The sequence below is a fragment of the Stenella coeruleoalba genome, assembly GCF_951394435.1.
Source record: "Stenella coeruleoalba genome assembly, chromosome: 16".
Taxonomy (NCBI): domain Eukaryota; kingdom Metazoa; phylum Chordata; class Mammalia; order Artiodactyla; family Delphinidae; genus Stenella; species Stenella coeruleoalba.
In genome coordinates this window covers 44,217,311-44,241,172 of record NC_137162.1, presented here as the reverse complement: position 1 = coordinate 44,241,172, position 23,862 = coordinate 44,217,311, and the positions used below count along the sequence as shown (strand labels likewise).

General features: G+C 44.0%; 1 protein-coding gene and 1 pseudogene across 6 annotated transcripts in view; both read right to left on the bottom strand.

The window, feature by feature from the left end:
* The window catches only part of LOC307175636 (uncharacterized protein), a gene marked incomplete at its 5' end in the record, with an annotated part of 505,492 nt that overhangs the window by 380,932 nt on the left and 100,698 nt on the right, over positions 1-23,862 (bottom strand). The window contains one exon of one of the 5 annotated variants that reach the window (XM_079900938.1): positions 7,038-7,336. The exons of the other annotated variants lie outside the window; for them this stretch is intronic. The remainder of the gene's footprint in view (positions 1-7,037; positions 7,337-23,862) is intronic. 5 annotated transcript variants of the gene reach the window in all.
* On the bottom strand, positions 2,642-3,554 carry LOC307175138 (heterogeneous nuclear ribonucleoprotein A1-like; annotated as a pseudogene). The gene has a single exon. The product of its transcript is annotated as a heterogeneous nuclear ribonucleoprotein A1-like (transcript).

Below are 23,862 nucleotides of genomic sequence, written 5' to 3'. Positions count from 1 at the left end.
ATAAATAAATAAATAATTTAAAAAAAAAAAAAACCTAAATAGACATTTCTCCAAAGAAGATATACAGATTGCCAACAACCACATGAAAGAATGCTCAACATCATTAATCACTAGAGAAATGCAAATCAAAACTACAATGAGATATCACCTCACACCGGTCAGAATGGCCATCATCAAAAAATCTACAAACAATAAATGCTGGAGAGGGTGTGGAGAAAAGGGAACCCTCCTGCACTGTTGGTGGGAATGTAAATTGATACAGCCACTATGGAGAACAGTATGGAAGTTCCTTAAAAAACTAAAAATAGAACTACCATACAACCCAGCAAACCCACTACTGGGCATATACCCTGAGAAAACCATAATTCAAAAAGAGTCATGTACCACAATGTTCATTACAGCTCTATTTACAATAGCCAGGACATGGAAGCAACCTAAGTGTCCATTGACAGATGAACGGATAAAGAAGATGTACAATGGAATATTACTCAGCTTACATAAAAAGAAATGAAATTGAGTTATTTGTAGTGAGGTGGATAGACCTCAAGTCTGTCATACAGAGTGAAGTAAGTCAGAAAGGGAAAAACAAATACCGTATGCTAACACATATATATGGAATCTAAAAAAAAATTTTTAAAAGGTCATGAAGAACCTAGGGGCAAGACAGGAATAAAGACGCAGACCTACTAGAGAATGGACTTGAGGACATGGGGAGGGGGAAGGATAAGCTGGGACAAAGTGAGAGAGTGGCATGGACATATATACACTACCAAATGTAAAATAGATAGCTAGTGGGAAGCAGCCGCATAGCACAGGGAGATCAGCTCAGCTCCTTGTTACCACCTAGAGGGGTGGGAGGGAAGAGATATGGGGATATATGTATATGTATAACTGATTCACTTTGTTATAAAGCAGAAACTAACACACCATTGTAAAGCAATTATACTCCAGTAAAGATGTTAAAAAAAAAAAGAACCTAGCACTTTAATAGCTAGAAATTTACATATTCCTTTTTCTCCTAGAATTGTGTTTCTATTTCCCATTTCCACCATTGAATTTTCTCCTAATGTGTTTTCATGGCTGAAAGACTATTATTGATTACTTTATCATACTCCCACTTATACGCATATAAATGAAATATAGATTTTTAAAATATTTCCTTTGATTATAAGGCTCTAATAGGTGCTAATAATGTTTATTTTAGGTGAATTATTATAATTATTAATAGCATGTAATTGATGAAAATAACGTAAGAATATTATAAATTTGGATAATTAAAGCACACGAAAAGCAAAATTTTATGGTAAATTTGTTGCTTAATGAGATGGATGGGATGTTTGTATAAATTAGTTCATGCATACAAAGATAAACATTACTTATTTTTCAGCTTTTATAAATCCAAGTCTTGAAAAACAGTTCTCTTAAATAAGCAGAATAGAATGGAGCTGCACTATAGAGATGTCACTCAGTTCTTTGAACTCCTTCCTAGTTATATGCCAAAAAGCTGGGTGTAAGGGAATTCTCTGCATTTTCCCAGTTTTTCTGTAAGTCTAAAATTATTTCTAAATTTAAAAAAAAAATTTTAATCCCTACCCAAACCTAGCCTCAGAGAACTCAGTCACCAGACCAGACTTACTATCCTTGTAAGCCCACGGAGCGGCAAACAATATCAACAGAGATGCTACACGTCCCGTTGGCAATGGCTGATCATAATTTTACACATAAAATTTTAATTGAAAACGAATGAACCAGGAACCATTTCAGACATTCCCAACTTCCCTTAAGATTCTGTTTTCTTTCTTTTTTTTTTTCAAGAGGGTATTAAATAGTTTATTGATTACACATGATAATGGATGATACACAAGCTTCATTCCCATCTATAACTTTATCTGGTACCATAATTCAATTTAGATATATGGCATAGGATGTGCCAACAACCGTATTAATAACCAAAAAACTCCATAACTTTGCTTGGGTCACCCTTTTCACGGTGAACTCCAGGTCACAACACAGTAACTGTCAGTTCAGCTACACCAAGGTTTCTGAAGACAATAGCTTCTCCACCAAAGCAGGCTGTAAATAAATTTTGAATGGAAACTGGCATCACCCTGAAGGAATTCTAACTTCACACTGTTGGGGTAGTTTACCAAAATGGCTTCAGAGTAGACTAACGTTACACAGCACATTTTTAAAAAAGACACATTTATTCAGTGTCATGATCAGACTACTACATTTAGCAATCAACAGCATGGGTGCAAAAAAAAACTCTACATTAAAACCCTTTGCTGGATATGTATATGTATAGCTGATTCACTTTGTTATAAAGCAGAAACTAACACACCATTGTAAAGCAATTATATTCCAATAAAGATGTTAAGAAAAAACAAAAAAAATCTATTTTGAAATGCTTTACACTTTCCACAGAACAGAAACTAAACCTGTTATACAATTAGTCACAAATACAGTCCTCAAGGGGTTTTTTGCCCATACACATGAGTATCGTCTAAAACATGTCTTCTTTGTAGCAGCTAGGCCCTGCCACCACCCTGCTTGGCTGAGCTCACAAATCTGTGGTAGCCTGGAGCTTCCCTGTCACTTCCCTGGCTCTCCTCTCCTGCTAAGCTTTGTTTCCTGGCAGTAATTACAACCTCCTGTCACTGCCATAGCTACTGCTGCTGCTGGAACCACCACAGCTACCTTGGCTTCGTGGTTTGGCAAAGTATTGGCCTCCACCACCACAGGGGCCAGAACTTCTGCCTCCAAAGTTTCCTCCTTTCATGGGTCCAAAATTTGAAGACTGATTGTTGTAATTGACAAAATTATTGTAGCTTCCACCACCTCCAAAATTGCTCCCATCATTACCGAATCCATCATAGCCATCCCCGCTGCCACCACAGCCACCACCACCGCGGCTGCCACCAAAGCCAGCTCGACCACTGAAGTTTCCTCCACGGCCACCGCCAAAGTTTCCAGAACCACTCTGACCTCTTTGGCTGGATGAAGCACTATCCACCTCTTGCTGAGATAGGGCTTTCCTTACTTCACAGTCGTGGCCATTCACAGTGTGGTTTTTCTGAATGACAGTCTTGTCTACAGAGTCACGGTCATCAAAGCTTACTAAAGCAAAGCCTCTCTTTTTACCACTGCCTTGGTCAGTTATGATTTCAATCACTTCAATTTTCCCATACTTTTCAAAATAGTCTCTTAGGCAATGTTCTTCAGTGTCTCCTTTAATGCCACCAACAAAAATCTTTTTCACCAGGTCTTTGAGAATCTTCTCCTGAGACGGCCCTCTTTGGTTCCCCAACTCTTCCACCCACCTCCTGTGGCCTTGCCTTCATGGCTGCATCCACCTCCTCCACAGTGGCATACGTGACAACCCCGAAGCCTCTGGAGCGCTTGGTGTTTGGATCCCTCATTACCACACAGTCTGTGAGCGTTCCCCACTGCTCACAATGGCTCCTCAGACTGTCATCGGTTGTTTCAAAGCTCAAACCTCCGATGAAGAGCTTCCTCAGCTGTTCGGGCTCTTTGGGAGACTCTGACTTAGACATGACGGCTGGGGAGGGGGAGATGTCAACGATGCTTACACGGCAGCGTCCATAGGCAGAAAGCAAGATTCCATTTTCTTTCTAAAACCCATCCCATCAATCAGACCCTCAATTCAGTTACACGCTTTCTTCCCAGAACTCATTAAATCATTCTTCCACTTTTGTTTCTTTTCTCATTTTCCCCTATCAGCCTCCCTCTCTGATTTTGAGATTTTTGTTTTCTTTTCACCTCCCACTGAAATAACTTCTTGGTTACGTGCAGCACTGTTCTTTCCAGAATTACTAAATCATGCTTCACTTTTGCTTCTTTCCTCCATTTCCCCCTCCTGCTCCCACCCTGATGGCATCAGTTTATTGACCTTGGGTCTGCTTGTGCTTTAAACCTTTAGTAGAGGAGAGGAGACTTTCCCATTTCCCCCCATGTGTTTAGTTAGCAGACTGGATCTGCTAACAGCTCAGACACTGCTGTGTGGCCTTTCGCGATGCTGTTTATATGTCTGTTTGTTCTTGGGTTGCTCAATAGAGGCCCCTTGCCAACATACTTTAGAAGGGGGCTGCTTGGGTATCTGACCTTTGTGTCACCCTGCCATTAACCCACTCTTCACTCACTGGAAGGCAACTCACAGGTTTTATCCCAATCCCACACCCTCCATCCCTTCCATGCCACTCTCCATCCTATCACCATATGTCTCAGTCCTGTAAGCCCTGTTCAAGATCCAGCTTCACCTGGCCTGACCCTGTTTGACAACAACCATTTCCCCAAATGAACCCGTCAGGCCTTCTGTGTACACCAGGCATTCTCAAGCTTCCATGGCAACTTGAACATGTGGATTTTTAGCTTTGAAAATGGTCTTAAGCACCATCTGCCATATTTTCTGTGTCTCTCAGGGTGAATAGATGAGGGTATCAATGAAACAAAGTTAGCCAATAGGGCTTCCCTGGTGGCACAGTGGTTAAGAATCTGCCTGCCAATGCAGGGAACACAGGTTCGATCCCTGGTCCAGGAAGATCCCACATGCTGTGGAGCAACTAAGTCCCTGTGCCACAACTGCTGAGCCTGCGCTCCAGAGCCCGTGAGCCACAACTACTGAGCCCGCGTGCCACAACTACTGAAGCCCGTGCACCTAGAGCCCGTGCTCCGCAACAAGAGAAGCCATCACAATGAGAAGTCCACGCACCACAACGAAGAATAGCCCCCGCTCTCCGCAATTAGAGACAGCCCGCATGCAGCAACGAAGACCCAATGCAACCAAAAATAAATAAATAAATAAAATTGATTCTTTTAAAAAAAAAGAGAGATACAGTTGCCACTATCATATTGCTGCTTTGAATAAGTAACTGTGCTTTCATCTGTCAAATTCCAGATCTTGATCTCAGGCTTGATAAGTGACATAAAGGGATGCTTGGAGGCACTGAGGACACTTTATCCAGGAGAAGGCATGGTCGAGGTAGAGAAAGAAACTGTCATCAGTGTCAAACATCTCAAAATATTTCACACAACAGGAGTTGGACATGTTCTCATCCCATGTTCTACGTGTACAGGAGAACTGATTTCAACTTAGGCTAAGGACACATTTGTAACAGTGGGACTGGGTTGCCTCAGACAATGGTTCCCTACAACGAGCAATGTGCAGACCAATTCTGCTTTCCAGATGCTATAAAAACAACTATCTACCATGACTACACACTTCTCAAAGTACTTCATAAATATTACTTCATTTGACCCCTACCACAACTCCACACGAGGTATTATAATGCCATCTCTCAGCTGAGGATCAGACAGGTTATATAACTTCCCCAAAGCCACACAGCAGAGCCAGGACTGGAACCCATTCACATCTACCTAACTAGAAAGCCCAGGCCTTCTCCACCACACTGCACTCCCCACAGATGTGCAGAGACAGGGGTCCACACTGGCAGAAGGCTGTAAGCTGTCAGCTGTGCAGGCCACTTTAAGGCCACCCCAGCCCTAAGCTTCGGAGCTCTCACACCCCTTTTCCATGCTGTGAAGTTTCTTTTGACTGTCATTTTTTCCTTGATTGTAGCTTACAGGACTCGTGCTTCAGACCTATGAGAGTCTCAATGGTACACAGGTGCCCCAGGAGTGGATAACCTCCTTGCCCCCTCTGTTAGGTCCACGAATTAAATCTATCTGTGGCCTGTCCCCCTTCCTTCCATACTCTTGTAATCCTTGAAAGCACACATTGCTCAGTTCCTGAGAAGCATTCTCTTTCCCTGAGTAACACAGTTACTTTTTGTTCTTTTTCTCTGGAAAGTCATGTTATGTCAAACTCCCTCTCCCTCCCATCCCAGTAAATGAAACCTTAAAGACTGACTACAGTGTCTTCATCAGTCTGTTTGTCATTAGCACAGGAGAGGGAGCAATAATAGCAGTAATCAAGAACAGGGACTCAGAGCACATGTGGTACCTAGCAGAGTACTAGGGGCTGTCTGTGTCTTGTCCAGCTTCATGCTTCCAAAATCCCCATGTTGCTGCTGATGAAGAAAGGGACACTTGAAAACCTACACACAGATGTTTGTAACAGCTTTGTTTATAACTGCCAAAACCTGGAAGCAACCAAGACGCCCTTTGGTGGGTGAATGGATAAACAAGCTATGGTACGTCCAGATGATGGAATATTATTCAGTGCTAAAAAGCAATGAGCTATCCAGACATGGAGGAACATTAAATGACTATTACTAAATGAAATAAACCAATCTAAAAAGGCTATATACTATAGGATTCCAACTACATAACATTCTGGAATAGGCAAAACTACAGAGATAGTAAATAGATCAGCGGTTGCCAGGTGAGGGAAGAGGGACAGATAGATAGAGCACAGAGGATTTTTAGGGCAGTGAAAATACTGTGAATGATACTATAATGATGGGTATACGTCATTAGACGTTTGTCCAAACCCATAAAATGTACAACACCAAGAGTGAACCCTAATGTAAACTATGGACCTTGGGTGATAAGGATATGTCAATGTAGGTTCATCAATGACAATAAATGTACCGCTCTAGTGGGGAATGTTGATAGTAAGAGAGGCTGTGCATGTGTGGGGTAGATGGGATATAAGGGAAATCTCTGAACTTCCTTCTCAATTGTGCTGTGAGCCTAAAACTACTCTAAAAGAGAAAGTCTATTTTTAAAAAGGAAGGAAAGAAGGAAGGAAGGGAGGAAGGAAGGAAGACACAGCTGGAGAAGTTAAGTGACCTACCCTGGGTCACAGGCCAGTGATTGGCAGTGTTAGAATCTAGAGTCCAGTTCTGTCTGGCTCCATTGCCCATGCTTGCTAACGAGTCCGTGGAAACAAAGAGGCCCCTGACTTAGCTTTGCCTTTGAGTGTCGGCCTCTCATGACCTCCCACACCATGGGCAGTTTCTCTTTCCGAGTCTCGAGACTGATTCTGCAGAGAACAAGGGGATCTCCCCATGGAGTGTCTCTCAGAGTGTCCATCTAACAGGCAAGAAGGAACTCACCTGACCCCACTCTATTACGCAGAATAGAGTTGGCATTAGAGGCTGCCACCTTTCTGTCTGCTGACAATGCAAAAATTGAGGACGTCTGGGACTTAAAAGGAAATGCCGATTGGGCCTCCCTGGTGGCGCAGTGGTTGAGAGTCTGCCTGCTGATGCAGGCGACACGGGTTCGTGCCCCGGTCCGGGAGGATCCCACATGCCAGGGAGTGGCTGGGCCCGTGAGCCATGGCTGCTGAGCCTGCACGTCTGGAGCCTGTGCTCCGCAACGGGAGAGGCCACAACAGTGAGAGGCCCGTGTACTGCAAAAAAAAATAAAAAGGAAATGCCAATTAATGAGAACAGAAATTCAAACACCATAAATCAGGTGGCCTTCTATATGTTGAGGAAAAGAGTTAGGAATATTAAGTTCAAGGCCAGAGCCAGATTAAGCCTGATTTGGGTGGAGAGCAGCATGGGGAGGGGGATCCTCACATTGGCCACATCAGGGGGCGTCCCGGAGCAGGTGGGCCAGTGATCCTTGCTGCCAGAGCTGAGTGAGGTCAGACTCAGAAAAACGTGGATATCTACACAATAGAGACAGCAAGTTTTCTTTCCTGGACAAATAATTTCTTCGTAATCAGGATAATTTTATCCATCACCTCTTAAGGGTAAGATATGAATGGTTTTCTTGTATCACCAGAGGAAATTCTTCTCAGAAGCTAGGTGCTTGCTGGGGAAACTATTTTATTAAGTGTTCTGGGTGAATATAATACTGATTTCAAACAACTATAGCTGAAGTCATCAACAAGTACAATGGTTATTGTATGCACAAGAATCAGGGCCATATTTTACCTCTAGGTAAAAACTATTTTTAAGGTATTTCATAAATCACCGGCAAGGTCAACCATACTAAACATTCCAGAACACACAGGGGAAATCTCTGGGGGCGTGCCCAGACCTCCAGGCTGCAGGGATTCATTGTTCTGACACTTCCTGCACACTGCACAGAGCTGTCCCGTCGTCAGCAAGTCTGCAGGGTCTCCAGAAGGCAGGCTCACTTCACAGGCCCCACAGGTGGGGACGACACTGAGCTGCACACCTCCTGTCACTGCACAGAGTGACATAACCACTGGGCTCACCCCCTGCAGGGCCGCTGCTGTCTTCACACAGCACGTGGGGACAAAAGCAACCCATGGAGTAATGGTGAGTATTACTCTACAGGGAGCATTTTGTACCCAGCCCGTCATATGGTCAGTGCTCAGCAGTCATCAGGAACAGGGACAGAGCCCCCATCACCAGGCCCAGGTGCATTAAGCAGTATGTTCAGCCTGATGCTTGATATGGTTCATGAATAAATGAATGCACCCATGCATAATGAAACACTAATAAATGGAGAACTCCCTATTTTTGCAGATGAGGATATTAAGAGTCAGAAAAATTGTATTTGTATCTGAACTGTATTCAGAAAAACTGAAAGCCTGCCTTGAGACAGGGGTAGCCAAGGAGATATAAGTTGAAGTTGTGAGTAGAACTTCTAGGAAAGCAGGTTAGAAGGGAGCCTGACAAGTGGCCTGAGGCTCTCTTGTTCTCGTCTTTCCTCTTTCTAGGTGTGAGGATACAGATGTGACGGCTGGAGTTCCAGCAGCCATCAAAGACTCCTGAAGATGAAGTTGCAGGCTCAGGTTGACAAAACTTAGAGGACGTCTGTGTCCCCAGTATCTGTGGAGCCAGCATGTTTTCCCTGGCACACATCTAACTTTTCACATGGCAGTGGGGAAACACCCTTCCATTTGACTTCAGCCATTATTAAGTTTGGTCTTTGTTACTAGTAGCCAAATACATTTCCAACTGAAAAAATTTTGTTGATTTCTCTCCCAAACTCCTTGCCCCTCCTCAGCCTCCTTGCCAGGCCCTCCTCCTCTCCCTTCTGTAAACACTGGATTGATGTAGGGTTCAGGCCCAGGCCCTCTGCAAATCCCACAGCTTAAAATATCATCCACAAGCTAATGACACCCAAAGTGATATTAGTAGCTCAGATCTCTCCCCCAAGCTCCAGACATAACCAACAGCGTGGTTGGGTTTTCCAGGTTAGCATATCTAAAACAGAACCTGAATATTCCTCACCAAGTAGCCTTCCACTCACCCATTCCTCCCCATTAATAACCTTGTGTTATTTTCTTTCTGACGTCATCACAATTTGAAAATCAGCTTATCAATTTCTAGTGCATTCTTTAGAATATGTGCCTCATAAAAGCAGGAATTCTCTCTGTCTTCATCCCTGGCTTCTAAATCATGCCAGCTCAGAGACCCTGCTCAGTTTCCATGCATCCATCAGGAATTCAAGAGCCAGGCCAGAACTTCCCTGGTGGCACAGTGGTTAAGAATCAGCCTGCCAATGCAAGGGACACGGGTTTGAGCCCTGGGCTGGGAAGATCCCACTAAGCCTGTGCGCCGCAACTACTGAGCCTGTGCTCTAGAGCTTGCGAGCCGCTACTGTTGAAGCCTGCACAGCTAGAGCCCGTGCTCCACAACAAAAGAAGCCCCTGCAGTGAGAAGCCCGCGCACCACAATGAAGAGTAGCCCCTGCTCACGGCAACTAGAGAAAGCCCACGTGCAGCAACAAAGACTCTACGCAGCCAAAAATAAATAAATAAATTTAAAAAATAAAATAAAATAATTAAAAGCCTTTATTAAAAAAAAAAAAAAGAGCCAGGCCATTGTGACCAAGTGACAGTTTTTGTTTATTATGTATCTTTAGTCTTCATTCTGATTTCTGGCTTTTTCATCCAAATTGACAACATGCAGACATTTATCAATTGACCTCTCCATCCCAGAGTTCTTCCATTTGATTCTTCTCACAGTTATAACAGTATAAGGTTTAGCATACTTTCAGAGCCCCTGCATATAAAAATGTTTTATTAACATATAAAATTCAAATTGACGGTAATAAACATGATTTCTCTGAAAACTTAGAAGATGTTCCATTGTCTTCTAATTTCCTGCTTTAATGAATAATCTAACATTATCCTGACTAGTGTTTTATTCCTTTCTGAGAAACATGTACTCTCAGATTGAATGCTTTTATATCTATTTTTAAATCACTGATTAAATTAATAGAGTATATCTATGTTTGTTTTTGAGCAAGTTTACCTTAAATGTCATTACTGAGTATTGTCTATGAATGAAGTATATTTTTTCCCAGCTCAGAAAATTTTTCAAACATTGTATCTTTGATTATTGCTTCTTCTGACTTGTTTATATTTCTTCCTCACAATAGCCATACAATTCAAAGGTTGATGTGCTTTTATTAGGCTCTGTAACTATTGTACTTCTTATTAGTTTCATCTCTTTGTCCTTTTTCAGTGAATTCTAGAAAAGGAACTTAAGTTTGCCCTCAACATTATAGCATTCTTCTGCTGGTTCAGTTCTTCCCTTTACTGCCACTGATAGAGATTTTAGCTCTATTGTTGTATGCTTTTTGGAAGCCTTTTCCTAATAGCACTGTTGTCCTTTTCATCTGAGCTCATATCTCAGGCTGCTCTGCTGTCCTCAGCCTGATCTCTTCTAATAATTTCTTATATTCTTATAACTCACTAAGAACATGAAGTATAGATCTTTAAATTACTTTTTATTTCCTCCTAAAAATAATTTTTTTAAAGTTGTGTTTTTCAAATGTGGTCAGTGTATTCAGTTCAGAACATTTTTATTGGTTCTCTAGCGGTTTGATTTTTTTGGTTGTTGTATATTCATCTTCCACAAGACCTTGCTGACAGAAGACATGCAGCACAATTTTACCATTTTTGCCCATCCTCTGATCCCCTCGTTCCCTGGAGAGCTAAAGTTAGAAGGCAAAGTTGGTTCACATCCCGTCCACATGGCAGTACCTTGGTGTCAGGCACTCACTTGGTGGGCTGAGGATGGTCAAGCTCTCCCACATACTTATGCCCTAGTAAGTATGCGGAGGGGCTTAATTTTCTTCTACCAGGTTCAACGCACAGAAGATGAAATGGCTCTCTTGCTCCCTCAGCCCCAGCCAGCAGCACTGTACCTGTGAAAACCACACCTTTCAGGATTGTTGTGACATGCCCTCCCCTTTATCTCCCCCAGATTGCAATGGGCAGTGAGGTGGAGAGGGGGCAGGGTGCTATTCAATACTCCACTGGGTTCAAGGACTTCTTCAGACCTTGGGGAGAAAGGGGTCACCAAGGCCTCTTCTCACCTCTGGCCAACTGAGCCACTAACAATGAAAATGTCATCAATTGTGCTTCTGAATCTGTCTCATTGTTGCTGAAGATAATGGAAATCCCTCCCAAGGCTAGCAATTGTTGACGGTGTTCCTGTGAGGTTTTTTGTGTTGCTTTTGGTCATTTTCTGTACTCTCATGTGTATTTTAAGGACAAGATGGAAGAGAGATTACTCAGGGCTGAACCAGCCTCAGGTCATAGCTAGTCTCATTCTCTTTGACTCTCTCATAACACAGAGCCCAGAAGCTGGCACACGGTAGGTTCTCAGGAAGTACAAACAAATTAAGAGTTTGGGCACAGAGAGATCAGCTGGGTGCTTTGTGACCACCTAGAGGGGTGGGATAGGGAGGGTGGGAAGGAGACACAAGAGGGAGAGGATATGGGGATATTTACATATAGTTGATTCACTCTGCTACACAGCAGAAACAAACACAACATTGTAAAGCAATTATATTCCAATAAAGATGTTAAAAATAAATAAATAAAGAGTTTGGGCTGAAATGTTTGGGACCAGAAGCTGATCTGAGATCAGGCTGGGATCTAGATCAGGCATTGGGATGTATAACAGGTCCCAAGAGAGAAAGAGCGGTCAAAAGCCGTGTGAAGGCACAGACATGGCCTGGGTGGAAGGCAGGAGATGACTCCAGCATATGAAGCAGGTTGCCGCGGATGAGTCAGCTGTGGGAATCAGGGGCCCAGGGCTCCGGGTGGGATTGATGTTGGGCCATCAGGGATTCTGAGGCCTCGCGTCTTCCTTCTGGGAAAATGTAGATAAAATCTGAACTCAGAAGTGCCACCATTAAGCTGGATAGACCTCAGGGCCTTAGGATGAAAGACTCAGACCCCATGGCCAAGCCCCCAAGACTCCTCCGCAACACTTCCATGCTTCAGTCTCCGTCCCCGCGAGTTCCTCAGCATACAAGGACCTGAGGCTCCCATTCTTAGCGGGACCACAAGACTTGCTTCCGGGAGGCCTGTTGTTCCAGACACTGGTCCTAGTTCTACCCAAGGCTCCTCTTTCTTCCTCCTCGAGATTGCTTCAGGATTGCTGAAGATGCCTACCTTTCTCAGTTCAGAAGGGTTGAGGGCATCAGGCCAGGGAAGTGTTGAAAGAAGTCTCTCCATTCCCCTTGCCCAGGTCATTACGGGAAAAAAGCAATGAGAGCTGAGGAAGAGTAGAAAAGCGAGGGATGCCATCAAAGTGCTGCGGAACCACCTACCACGCCAAGAACTGCTGCCAGCCTCCCTGTCCCAACACGCATATACATTCATGCCTGGACCACTCTCCCTCTTCTGCCCTGGAGGATGAGGCCTTGGCAAAAAATACTGCCCCACCCTGGATCTACTCTGGAAAGGTGCCAGCAAACCTGCCACCAGTGGAAAGCAGCCAGCTCTCCAGGACCCCAGCCCACGGGTGGCAGTGTCTGTCAGAGCTCAAACACTGCCCTCGTCCCACCTTCTATAGCAGTCAGGACAGAGGGATTCTGCACGTTTTCACGAAAGAATCATTCTTCCTGGGATATTTCCAACTGCAACTAGTTATTCTACAGCACAGTCCACATACACATTACAGGGAAGTGATATATCATGCCTGAAGCAGCGAAAGTGACTTCGGGGAGAGCTGGAAGGCTCCAGCTCAAAAAGTGGATGAAAGCTAAAGATGTGGGCAGGCAGGGAGGTAGGTGGATTCACCTGCAAACACACACATTCTGTGTTTCATCTTCCCCTCCTCCATGCACACCCCATGTCAGCAACGTACATCTACATTAGATAAACGGTAACTTCCTACGGTGTCAGATGTTGCAGAAGCTACAAGACAGAAGTTCAAATTCATATTTTAAAAGAAGAAAAAAACTGCTCATCTTACTTTTTAAAAACCAAAGAATTGTCCCACCTATCAAAAGTGGGAGAAAAGAAGCTTAAAGTACAAATATAGCCCCCCCAAAAAAATTGTTAGTAGAGGCAAAAAAGGATTAGATAATGTCTCTAATATTAATATTACTAAAAATATTTAATTTAAAGTTAAGTAAGTCACTGAACTGAATATACACCTGGGCATAATCCTAGGCTTTGTAAACTAGCAGCGATGTGCTGGTGGTGTGCTCCTGACCTTCTCCTCACTGCCTTCTAGTTACTATATAAAGTGGTGTGTCCATGGTTAACTTATTTATGGTGAGCAAATTTGTTGACACCCTTTTTTTCCTCTCTCTCTTTCTCTAAGACTTTATGCTAACCTTAAAGGGTTAAGTCATTTCCATTAAGTTCAGGATATTTAGAAAGTGACTTAGTTGTCAAAGGAAAACCTGGTTAAATAAGTAGAATGGTAATTAGCCACAGAGCACATGATTAAAAAAAAATAGGAATTCCCTGGTGGTCCAGTGGTTAGGACTCTGCACTTTCACTGCAGGGGGCATGGGTTCTATCCCTGGTGGGGGAACTAAGATCCCACAAGCCATGTAGCACAGCCAAAAATAATAATAATAATAATAATAATTTTAAAATAATACAGTGGTGTGTTATTCCTTCCATTAGCACAAAGTTCAGCCTGCATCCCTGCCTGCTCAAGATATTTTAATGACAACGTCCAAACCCCTGCTTCTTGCCCTCAGGACCTTCTGGATGTGGCTCAGCCCATCTTCCTCATCTACCTCCTGCTGGTCCCTTCTGTCCAGGTAGCTTGAAGCATGACCCGCACTGGAACTGCTTGAACCTGCGCTTTGGTCACACAATGCACCACCATTGCCCTTCTCTTTCCCTGAGGAATTTGTCAAAATCCCACCCAACCTTCAAGGGCAGCTTAAAATCCATCTTCTCCAGGAAGTTGTGCCTGAGCCTCCGCCAGGGGAAACTCCCTGCAAACTGGTTCCCTGGCACATCCCCAGACTCTCTTACAGTCATCTGTGGACATGTCACCCTCCCTTGGAGACCGCTCTCTCCTCAAAGGCAGCAACAGTGCCTCAGCACCTTGCTCTGTTCCTGGAACCCAGACACTCAACAATTTTAAGGTTACTAGCGTGGGTGAGTTACAAGCTCTCCAACTGTGTGATCTGGCCTCATGAATTTGTCCTGGCACAAGGAATGTGCGTAACACTTTTATGATGAACAGAGAAAACAGAAGAAGGAAAGAGGAGCAAAGAGGATGGGGAAGGATACAAAGAGAGGCCTTGGAGAAACAGGTGTATTGAGCACCTCACCGGTGGTTCCTGGAATCCTGGAAATTTTGAGGGAAGATTTGCCTGAAAGGATTGACAATAAGCTCTTCCTCTTCCGAGTAACAGCTTCTACAAAAATTTGTTTGAAAACAAACTCCTACCTGGCTGTCAGCTTTATATACGTAGTTAGACAGAACAAGGCACTACTCAAAATTCCTCTCTATTCACAAAAAAACTTCTTACTAAGCTCATGAAAGGTAAAAAGCTGAGTGTCTTGGGGAGTCTGAAGTTGGAGGGATGGTCCTGGGTGGACATGAAGGCCAGCTGTGCAGGGATGTGAGAAGGAGGGCAGAAGCAGGAGCAGGCAAGATGGGCAAGGCCGGTGCACGCATGCAGGCCAGTGACTCCACGCCCTTGCTATAAGGCAGCAGAAATCAAAAGGGGCTTGCTCTGTGTGGACCTACAGAAACCAGTGGTGAGGGCTCCCTGCCCATGTGCATGGCAGAGCAGAAAAGCTGTCACAAACACAGGGCCATGGCTACAGGGGGCAGCAGGGCTCATAGACATGGCAGGGTATTTATCGCAGCCTGAAGAGTTGAGCTTTGGGCCAATTACATCAACATACCATTCAAGGGAAAGCAGGGGTCTCAGCTTTCATTCATTTACACACACACACACACACACACACGCACACACATACACAGGCTTAGCACAATGCTGGGGACCAAGCAGGTGCTCTGTGTGTTTATTTGGGTCAAACTGAGTTGAGATGAAATGACAAGTGGCTGGTGCTGCCACCAGAGCCTAGCAGAAGCTTCTCTAGATAACAGGGTGCCCTCTACCCACCATGTGCTGATTCTTCCCAAGCTTTACGCATCACCAATGCAGGCCAGGGGCCAGCGGCTCTGTGGGGCCGGCCTCTCTAAGCAGGGAGGTGGCCACCTGTGACCCAGGGAGGACCTGAGTCACAGCAGAATCGATCTGTGTCCCGCTGGGTGCAACCTCTCCCAAGCAGGGCCTGATACACACGTGCTCACAGAGAGGGCTCTATGCCTGTCGGTTTGGATCTCATGAGTTCAGTTGGAGGATGATTAAAAAGAGGAGGGAACAAATGTAAAACAGATAGCTAGGGGGAAGCAGCCACATAACACAGGGAGATCAGCTCCATGCTTTGTGACCACCTAGAGGGGTGGGATAGGGAGGGTGGGAGGGAGGGAGACACAAGAGGGAGGAGATATGGGGATATATGTATATGTATAGCTGATTCACTTTGTTATAAAGCAGAAACTAATACACCATTGTAAAGCAATTACACTCCAATAAAGATGTTAAAAAAAGGGGGAGGGAAGGATGACACGTTAAATAATGTAGAAAATGGAGTCCTTGTTTACTTTAGAGATGGAGAAGACAGCTTGCCAATAAAACACAGCTTTCCATTTCCCTCTAGAATTCTGTTATTAAAAATAATCTGCAATGAACTCCTAGCACCTCTCTCAAAAGCCTTCCAAAAGCTTTAAAAATAATAATAATGAAGCATGCTCAGGAACAGCAGAATGCATTCCAGCATGACAGCTGGACCAAATTCCCTCCTGCTTGGCTGGGGGGAGAGGGAAGGACGGCAGCTGGAGGCTTCATAAACTAAGCACATTAAGGACAAAATTAGTAAATGTAAGTAAAGGAATGTTGTTCCTCCAGCTCTTCAATACACCACAAACACAGTCTAAACATAAACACTAATTCAGCTCTCATATACGCACAAGCACCACAGAGACACACACACACAAATGCAGACCCACAAAAACACAGGCAGAGCACATCCTGACATGTAAGACATACAAAGCACACATTTTTTCACACATGGACACAACACAAAAGCAGCATATGTACACATACTTGGAAGTACATACACAGGCACTTTTCAATTGACTTCAGTGTTAAACTCAGGTGCTGAGGCCTTGCAGGTCTCTGTGAATGGCGTGGGGGTGGGGCGGGAGAGAGGGTCAGATTCTCAGCAGAATTGCATGGAGAGGGTTCTGGGCAGAGGGAGTCTTTTACATAATCCTCTGGCCTGAAATGGTGAAACAATAATGTCTCGCTTGTTGAGTACCACGGAAAATGAAGCCTTGTGGATCTCCCCCTCTCCTTTCCCACCCTGCTCTGAAGAATGCTTGGGTTCAAAGGGTGCACAACAGTATCTCAGGGTCCCCATGGAGGGGTACACCCTGATCCCTTCCCTGAAAAGCACCCATCATTCAGATCCCCTGAGTGAGCCTGTGGTGGCCCAGTCCTATTGATGTGGAGAAATGAGACATTGTTTAGTAACCTTCAATGCCCCCCATTTTAAAGTCAACAATGTTACAAAATGTTCTTTTAAAAAGTTGAATATCATGACTCTGAGAAAGAAATACACTTTGTAGGATGTAGCTGGCAGGGTGTGCATTTGTCTTCCTTTGCCCCACAGCCCTACTCTCTTCCTGTTAAGGACACCTGCATTCCTTGAGGATGGGCCACTGGGGACACATGAGCAGTTTCTGCTCCTCTGGGTGCAGGGATCGGTGTCCCAGTGAGCTCGGGGCCGCAGCCTAGCCAATTGGAGTCCTGCCCTATGGCTTTGTGTTGGGACCTGGGAAAGGGACACTCTCTCTCTCCTCCAGATTTGCTAACATGGATGACAGGAGCCTGGTCATCTGCGGCCATGCTCTCCCTTCCCCACTGCAGAGAGAGGGGAAGGCAGCACGGAAAGTGGAGCAGAGAGGTGGCCCGGGAGGAGGGAGCCGGAGCGCTGACTTTGCTGAGGGCAGCTAGCGTGAGCTAAGAGCTGATCAACACAGATAAAGTCACTTCTAGAAAACCGACTCCATTAAACTCAAATCTTATTATCACATTTCACATGGACATGAAAACCTCTCAGAGAGCAGCAGCCATGTGCACTCGAGGTGAATTCAGGATTTTCAGGCATTGGAGAAATTCTTTTGACAGGAGAAACCAATGTGAGGAAGGTAAAAGGGCAGATGCTCAAAGTGGGGATGGCCCCTGGGAGCCCTGAAATAAAATATGACACACCTCTCCCAAATAGTGACAGCCAGTCTCCTCAGAGGCTGGACAGTCACATCAGCAAGGGCCTCCTGCAGCCGGGTCACACTGCGGCCACTGAGCCCGCAGAGACGGGTGGAGGTGACCACTGGGGAAAACACAGGCAGGCAAGGCAGAGCCTCCCGCTTGGCCCACTGGGGGCACTTCTCGTCTTCTGCTTTAGAATATAACACATAATAAGATTCACATTCTAAAAGGTGTATTTTTTAACTAAACAATAACAGATCAGTGAAATCATGGGCTATGTCCACCCCACAATGTAGACTGAACGTGAAGCTTCTGTACATCTTTATTTCTAGATGTTTAAATTCAAAATAAATCAAAACAAAACGTTCTCGGCTTAATGTAATTTTACCAATACAATAGGTTCCTTTCCTGAAATCAACTGTCATTAAACTTTATAGGAAATTCTCCCTCTCTTATAAATGGAAAGCCCAAGTGTGAATGATATTATTTTTCTTTTGGAAATATTTGCTGCATTGTAGAAAAGCGTGTTGAGAGCCTTCCAATTTATCTGGAATAACCGGATGAGTTAGAATTGACTTTCTTCAACACTTTAAAGACTAAGCCTAGAGAATCAATGCCTACATACACACACACATACCCATGTACACGCACGCACGCACACACGGCCCTGTGCTAGATGCCATGGGGAAATTAAAAATTAATAAGATGAGGGGGGCGTTCAAGATGGCGTAAGAGTAAGACGTGGAGATCACCTTCCTCCTCACAAATACATCAGAAATACATCTACATGTGGAACACTGGCAGAAGACCTCCGACCTCCCAAAAGGCAAGAAACTCCCCACGTCCCTGGGTAGGGCAAAAGAAAAAAGAATAAACAGAGACAAAAGAATAGGGATGGGACCTGCACCAGTGGGAGGGAGCTGTGAAGGAGGAATGGTTTCCACATACTAGAAGCACCTTCGCGGGCGGAGACTGCGGGTGGCGGAGAGGGAAAGCTTCGGAACCACGGAGGAGAGCACAGCAACAGGGGTGCGGAGGGCAAAGTGGGGAGATTCCCGCACAGAGGATCGGTGCCGACCAGCACTCACGAGCCCAAGAGGCTTGTCTGCTCATCCTCCAGGGTGGACGGGGGCTGGGAGCTGAGGCTCGGGCTTCGGAGGCCAGATCCCAGGGAGAGGACTGGGGTTGGCTGCGTGAACACAGCCTGAAGGGAGCTAGTGCGCCACAACTAGCCAGGAGGGAGTCCGGGGAAAAAGTCTGGAGCTGCAGAAGAGGCAAGAGACTTTTTCTTACCTCTTTGTTTCGCGGTGCGTGGGGAGGAGAGGGGATTCAGAGCGCCGCCTAAATGAGCTCCACAGACGGGCAAGAGCCACGGCTATCAGCGCGGACCCCAGAGATGGGCCTGAAACGCTAAGGCTGCTACTGCAGCCACCAAGAAGCCTGTGTGCGAGCACAGGTCACTATCCACACCTCCCCTCCTGGGAGCCTGTGCAGCCCGCCACTGCCAGGGTCCCGTGATCCACGGACAACTTCCCCGGAGAACACACGGTGCGCCTCGGGATGTTGCAACGTCATGCCGACCTCTGCCGCCGCAGGCTCACCCGGCATTCCGTACCCCTCCCACCCCATGGCCTGGGTGACCCAGAGCCCCCGAATCAGATGCGACTTTAACCCCGTCCTGTCTGAGCGAAGAACTGACGCCCTCAGGCGACCTAAACACAGAGGCGGGTCTAAATCCAAGGCTGAAAGCCCAGGAGCTGTGCAAATAAAGAAGAGAGTGGGAAATTTCTCCCAGCAGCCTCAGGAGCAGCGGATTAAATCTCCACAATCAACTTGATGTACCCTGCATCTGTGGAATACCTGAATAGACAAGAAATCATCCCAAATTGAGGAGGTGGACTTTGGGAGCAACGATATACATTTCTTTTTCCTTTTTCTCTTTTTGTGAGTGTGTATGTATATGCTTCTGTGAGTGATTTTGTCTGTACAGCACTGCTTTCACAATTTGTCCTAGGATTCTGTCTGTCCGGTTTGTTTGTTGTGTTTTGTTTTTGTTTTTGTTTTTTTTTTGGCGGTACGCAGGCCTCTCACTGTTGTGGCCTCTCCCACTGTGGAGCACAGGTTCTGGACGCGCAGGCTCAGCAGCCATGGCTCACGGGCCCAGCCGCTCCGCAGCATGCGGGATCCTCCCGGACCGGGGCACGAACCCGCGTCCCCTGCATTGCCAGGGGGACTCTCAACCACGGCGCCACCAGGGAAGCCCTGTTTTGTTTTGGTATAGTTTTTAGCACTTGTTATCATTTGTGGATTTGTTTTTTGGTTTGGTTGCTCTGTTCTTTCTTTTTAATTTTCTTTTAATTTTTAATACTTATTTTTTTATTTATTTTAATAACTTTATTTTGTTTTATTTCCTTTTTTCCTTGCTCTTTCTTTCTTTCTCCCTTCCTTCCTTCCTTCCTCCCTCCCTCCCTCCCTCCGTCCCTCTCTCTCCCTCCCTCCCTCCCTCTCTCTCTCTCTCTTTCTTTCTTTCTTCCCTTTATTCTGAGCTGTGTGTATGACAGGGTCTTGGTGCTCCGGCTGGGTGTCAGGCCTGTGCCTCTGAGGTGGGAGAGTCGAGTTCAGGACATTTGTCCACCAGAGACCTCCCAGCTCCACGTAATACCAAACCGCGAAAATCTGCCAGAGATCTCCATCTCAACGCCAAGACCCACCTCCACTCAACGACCAGCAAGCTACAGTGCTGGACACCCCATGCCAAACAACTAGCAAGACAGGAACACAACCCCCCACTAGCAGAAAGGCTGCCTAAAATCATAATAAGGTCACAGACACCCCAAAACACACCACCAGAAACGGACCTGCCCACCAGAAAGACAAGATCCAGCCTCATCCACCAGAACACAGACACTAGTCCCCTCCATCAGGAACCCTACACTACCCAATGAACCAACCATACCCCTGGAGGCAGACACCAAAGACAACGAAAACTATGAACCTGCAGCCTGCGAAAAGGAGACCCAAAACACAGTAAGTGAAGCAACATGAGAAGGCTGAGAAACACACAGCAGATGAAGGAGCAAGGTAAAAACCCACCAGACCAAACAAATGAACAGGAAATAGGCAGTCTACCTGAAAAAGAATTCAGAATAATGAGAGTAAAGATATCCAAAATCTTGGAAATAGAATGGAGAATATACAAGAAACGTTTAACAAGGACGTAGAAGAACTAAAGAGCAAACAAACAATGATGAACAACACAAAAAATGAAATTAAAAAATCTCTAGAAGAAATCAATAGCAGAATAACTGAGGCAGAAGAATAGATAAGTGACCTGGAAGATAAAATAGTGGAAATAACTACTGCAGAGCAGATAAAGAAAAAAGAATGAAAAGAACTGAGGACAGTCTCAGACACCTCTGGGACAACATTAAATGCACAAACATTCAAATTATAGAGGTCTGAGAAGAAGAGGAGAAAAAGAAAGGGACTCAGAAAATATGTGAAGACATTATACTTGAAAACTTCCCTAATATGGGAAAGGAAATAGTTAATCAAGTCCAGGCAGCACAGAGAGTCCCATACAGGATAAATCCAAGGAGAAACATGCCAAGACACATATTAATCAAACTATCAAAAATTAAATACAAAGAAAAAATATTAAAAGTAGCAAGGGAAAAACAACAGATAACATACAAGGGAATCCCCATAAGGTTAACATCTTATCTTTCATCACAAACTCTGCAAGCAAGAAGGAAGTGGCAGGACATATTTAAAGTGATGAAAGACAAAAACTTACAACTGAGATTACTCTACCCAGCAAGGATCTCATTCAGATTCAAGAGAGAAATTAAAAACTTTACAGACAAGCAAAAGCTAAGAGAATTAAGCACCACACCAAACCAGTTTTACAACAAATGATAAAGGAAATTCTTTAGGGAGGAAATACAAGAGAACGAAAAGACCTACAATAACAAACCCAAAATAATTAAGAAAATAGTAATAGAGAGAGGGCAGAGAGCAGAAGGAAGAACTACAATCCTGCAACCTGTGAAACAAAAACCACATTCACAGAAAGATAGACATGATGAAAAGGCAGAGGGCTATGTACCAGATGAAGGAACAACATAAAACCCCAGAAAAACAACTAAATGAAGTGGAGATAGGCAACATTCCAGAAATATAATTCAAAATAATGACAGTGAAGATGATCCAGGACCTCAGAAAAAGAATGAGGCAAAGATCGAGAAGATGCAAGAAATGTTTAACAAAGACCTAGAAGAAGTAAAGAACAAAGAAACAGAGATCAACAATACAATAACTGAAATGAAAACTACACTAGAAGGAATCAATAGCAGAATAACTGAGGCAGAAGAATGGATAAGTGACCTGGAAGAAAGAATGGTGGGATTCACTGCTGAAGAACAGAATAAAGAAAAAAGAATGAAAAGAAATGAAGACAGCCTAAGAGACCTCTGGGACAACATTAAACGCAACAACATTCGTATTACAGGGGTCCCAGAAGGAGAAGAGAGAGAGAAAGGACCAGAGAAAATATTTGAAGAGATTATAGTTGAAAACTTCCCTAACATGAGAAAGGAAATAGCCACCCAAGTCCAGGAAGCGCAGAGAGTCCCATACAGGATAAACCCAAGGAGAAACACGCCGCAACACATAATAATCAAATTGGCAAAAAAAAAGACAAAGAAAAATTATTGAAAGCAGCAAGGGAAAAATGACAAATAACAAACAAGGGAGCTCCCATAAGGTTAAAAGGGGATTACTCAGCAGAAACTCTACAAGCCAGAAGGGAGTGACATGATATACTTAAAGTGATGAAAGGGAAGAACCGACAACCAAGATTACTCTACCGGGCAAGGATGTCATTCAGATTTGATGGAGAAATCAAAAGCTTTACAGACAAGCAAACGCTAAGAGAATTCGGCACCACCAAACCAGCTCTACAACAAATGCTAAAGGAACTTCTCTAAGTGGGAAACACAAGAGAAAAAAAGGACCTACAAAAACAAACCCAAAACAATTAAGAAAATGGTCATAGGAACATACATTTCGATAATTACCTTAAACGTGAATGGATTAAATGCTCCAACCAAAAGACACAGGCTTGCTGAATAGATACAAAAACAAGACCCATATATATGCTGGCTATAATAAATCCACCTCAGACCTAGGGACACATACAGGCTGAGAGTGAGGGGATGGAAAAAGATATTCCATGCAAATGGAAATCGAAAGAAAGCTGGAGTAGCAATACTCATATCAGATAAAATAGACTTTAAAATAAAGAATGTTACAAGAGACAAGGAAGGACACTACATAATGATCAAGGGATCAATCGAGGAAGAAGATATAACAATTATAAATGTTTATGCACCCAATATAGGAGCACCTCAATACATAAGGTAACTGCTAACAGCTTTAAAAGAGGAAATCGACAGTAACACAATAATAGTGGGGGATTTTAACAACTCACTTACACCAATGGACAGATCATCCAAAACGAAAATAAATAAGGAAACAGGAGCTTTAAATGACACAATAGACCAGATAAATTTAATTGATATTTATAGGACATTCCATCCAACAGCAGCAGATTACACTTTCTTCTCAAGTGTGCACAGAACATTCTCCAGGAGAGATCACATCTTGGGTCACAAATCAAGCCTCAGTAAATTTAAGAAAATTGAAATCATATCAAGCATCTTTTCTGACCACAATGCTATGAGATTAAAAATGAATTACAGGGGGAAAAAATGTAAAAAACACAAACACATGGAGGCTAAACAATACGTCACTAAATAACCAAGAGATCATTAAAGAAATCAAAGAGGAAATCAGAAAATACCTAGAGACAAATGACAGTGAAAACACAATGATCCAAAACGTATGGGATGCAGCAAAAGCAGTTCTAAGAGGGAAGTTTACAGCTATACAAGCCTACCTCAAGAAACAAGAAACATCTCAAACAATCTAACCTTACACCTAAAGGAACTAGAGAAAGAAGAAGAAACAAAACCCAAAGTTAGCAGAAGGAAAGAAATCATAAAGATCAGAGCAGAAATAAATGAAATAGTAACAAAGAAAACAATAGCAAAGATCAATAAAACTAAAAGCTGGTTCTTTGAGAAGATAAAGAAAATTGATAAACCATTAGTCAGACTCATAAAGAAAAAGAGGGAGAGGACTCAAATCAATTAAAGTAGAAATGAAAAAGGAGAAGTTACAACAGACACCGCAGAAATACAAAGCATCCTAAGAGACTACTACAAGCAACTCTATGCCAATAAAATGAACAACCTGGAAAAAACGGACAAATTCTTATAAAGGTATAACCTTCCAATACTGAACCAGGAAGAAATAGAAAATATAAAC